Source organism: Orycteropus afer, unplaced genomic scaffold (assembly GCF_000298275.1).
Source record: "Orycteropus afer afer isolate SDZICR_OR568_19922 unplaced genomic scaffold, OryAfe1.0 scaffold00701, whole genome shotgun sequence".
Taxonomy (NCBI): domain Eukaryota; kingdom Metazoa; phylum Chordata; class Mammalia; order Tubulidentata; family Orycteropodidae; genus Orycteropus; species Orycteropus afer.
In genome coordinates, this window is record NW_006922288.1 from 467,352 (window position 1) to 470,726 (window position 3,375).

The window sequence follows — 3,375 nt, forward strand, 5'->3', positions numbered from 1 at the left end:
AGCCAATTTCTAATTTGCCCATCCCTATCAAACCTGTACTCTGAGGAAGCATGGTCCTTTCTCTCTGGAGAAGCTTCTGTTCTGCTTGGAAACTTCAGGAATCTGGATCCATAAACAGGCAAAGTCCATCCCAGCACAAGCCATCAAATTGCAGCAACTTAACACCAGCTCAGTGTCAAACATCTTCATCTTCGTTTGGTTGGGTTCTGGTCAGCTCAGCCCTAGCCATCCCAGCTAGGTCATGGGTACCAGCTGCCAAGTCTGGAGTCACACTCTTCCCTTCACTTCAGACCAGCCAGCACTTTCTTTCACATCTTCAGTACTCAGGGACTATTTCAATGCCCGTAGGCTCACAACTCATTACACTTCAGACCAGCCAGCCCTTCCTCTCATCCCCAGCCTCTGGGCCTAGGTCAAAGAGTACCAAACTCAGCCCGTTTCTTCTTTGCTGCACTTCCCGCATTTCCACTCAGGTGGATCCAGGTGGTCACAAGCAAGTAACATACAAGTCTACTACTCACTGGCTTCCTTTAACTTTCAGTCCTGGAAGGGGTTTCTCTCATGGACCATGACTTTCCTGCCTTGATGGACCCAAAGCCTATGTGCTTGCTTGAAATTCAAAGAGCCAAACAGTCATTTTTTCCTTTTCAGGTCCTTATTCAAATGCAAATCTTCTGTTCCCTCAGTAGTACTGGGTGGGGCTCAGGTTTTCTACCTAAACTCCTAGTACTCTCTACACACAGGGCTTAAAACAAAAGCCTGTGGTTTCTTCTGGGCAAGTTCTATTTCCCCTTTTAACTTATCCAATCAAGTACTGGCTGAAGGCGGACTTACACACTCTCTGTTATGCACATAACCCATAATCATTTCTGATGTACAAGCAAGTAAGAGAACATTCAATAGCCATAGTACATTCAGATAAACACATAATCCTTTTAAAGACATTCCAGGTTCATCTCTTCTTCACCTTGATTACCGTCCCATTCCATGTGTATGGCCTTGGGCCTTTGGCTGGGTATAACCAAAAGCCCTAGCCTCTGGATCAATTACCTACTTTAAGAAGTAACACCAAAGAAAGTAACCATTTAAGAATTCACAGTTTCACTTCCCAGGTCCCTTCCTTCTTTCTTTTACATAGTCTCATGCTTCTATGAGTCTGGAGCCACAGCAACGAATCCCACTTCTGACACCAAGTGCAAAAAGGACAAGGAGGCCACATGTTCTGACCTCCTCTATTCCCACAAGAGGAAGACAGGATTACCAGCAGTAACCCAAGGCCTATTACTGCAAGGCCAGACATTCTGGATCTTTCCAGCCCTTTCACCAACTGTTCCTCCCAAAGCACCCACCACTTCTCTCCTGGGTTCGATAATTTGTTGCAGTGGCCACACAGAGCTCACAGATTATGGGGTTTATTAGGGAAGCACCACAGGCTACAATTCTAGTTCAGGAAAAATGCTCAGTCTCTCTCCCAGCTCACCGTCCCTTGGAAAACAATCTCTCACAGTCTCTTTCCCAGCAGTGCTGGTCCCTCAGTGGCTCACTCAGCAACGTTTGTCTCTTGTGTCTCTTTCCCAGCAGCACGTGTCTCTTTCAGGGGTGCATGTCTCTTTTGGCAGCAGGCCTTCCTTAACCAGAAGTCAGAGAGAGATCTGCGTCTAGGAGGCCTCCTTTTGAGCCCGGCAGGGTGGTCAAACTAGCCAATCATAGCATCAGAACTCTAAGCACTTGAGAGAGAGTGGGCACCTCCCAGAACATTGTTTTTTGCCATTCCCAACAGAAATACTCCAGGCGGACAACTTCAGCAATCAGGAGCTCCTCAGTTGCTCATAGAAAATCCCACCTTGGAGTTTACAAAGACTTATGGGTAGAAAAGCTACACTAAGTTATTTACTACACTGCACATAACCTCCTTCTAATCTCTCTGATCAAGGCTCTCTTCACTTCCTTGTTCCTCAAAGTATAGATGAGTGGATTTAGTACAGGTGTGACCACAGTGTACATTATGGAAATGACCTGTTCCTGCTCCATGGGGCTGCCTGAAGTGGGATGAATATAGGTGATGACAACAGGAGCATAGAAAAGAATAACTACCATAAAGTGGGAGGCACATGTGGAGAGTGCTCTGTGAAGCATGCTGCAAGAATGGGCCTTGAAAAAGAGGTACATGATAATATAGAAATAAGAGAGAAATGTGAGAAGAAAGGAGCCCATGGCAATGGTTCCTGTGACAGTATTGAGCAGCCACTCATTGAGGTTAGTGTTCCCACAGGCCAACTCCAGTAATGGCTTAATATCACAGAAGAGTTATGGATATGGTTGGAACCACAGAAGTCCAAGTGAGAGGTCATTATGGAGTGCATCAGGGCATGGAAAAACCCAATGGCCCAGACAGTGCTTGCCATCTGTGTGCAGTGCTGATGATTCATGATGACGGTGTAATGAAGTGGTTTGCAGATAGCCACAGAGCAGTCAAAGGCCATCACGGCCAACATACTGCCCTCTGTGCTTCCCAGGAAGTGAAAGAAATGAAGCTGGCTTATGCATCCCACAAAATAAATTGCTTTCTGTGTGGAGAGGAAATTCTCCAGCATCTTTGGGAGTGTCACAGTGGAAAAGAAGATATCTAGATAAGCAAGATTTCCCAGGAAGAAATACATAGGTCTTGGATCAGAGATGACAATCATCAGGATAGATCCATTCCCAGCCACAGTGGCAAAGTAGATGGTGAGGAAAACCACAAAGAGAAAAAGTTGCAGTTCTTGAATGTCTGTCACTCCCAGGAGGAGAAATTCAGTAACTGAGGTTTGATTCAGCATCACTTAAAAGACAAAACAATATTTGGAGCACTATCTCTAATGAGATCCAGAATCTTCCCAGCCCAGGATTTTCTGGCTGAGACAAAAATATTTTGTGGGAGAGTATAGCTGTTTGAAGGAGCTCTTGTGGCATAGTGCCTAAGGCATTTGACTGCTAACCAAAAGGCTGGTGGTTCAAACCCACCAGCTACTCTTTGGAAGGAAGACTGGGCAATCTACTTCTCTAGTGATACTGCCTTGGAAACCCAACGAGGGGTCACTATGAGTTGGATCTGACTTGATGGCAGTGAGTTGGTTTTTTGGTTTATAGTTGTTTGAGGGTTCCCAGCTGGGGCAAATGGTTTGCACTCCAATACTAACAGAAGGATTGGTAGTTTGAACCTATCTCGGTATCTTGTAGAAAAAAGCTTTGGTTATCTGCTCTTTTAACATTTACACGGAAGAAAATTCTGTGGAGCACCATTCTACTCTGTAAACACATGAAGTCGCCATGATTCAAACCTACTTAGTGGCAACTGGTTTTGTTTTTATCGTTTTACATGTTCTCAACCTCAGA

The 3,375-nt window shown here is 45.1% G+C and overlaps 1 pseudogene; it reads right to left on the reverse strand.

Annotated features, from left to right (window-relative positions):
- Window positions 1-1,893: 1,893 nt before the first annotated feature.
- On the reverse strand, window positions 1,894-2,819 carry LOC103211161 (annotated as a pseudogene).
- Window positions 2,820-3,375: the final 556 nt, after the last annotated feature.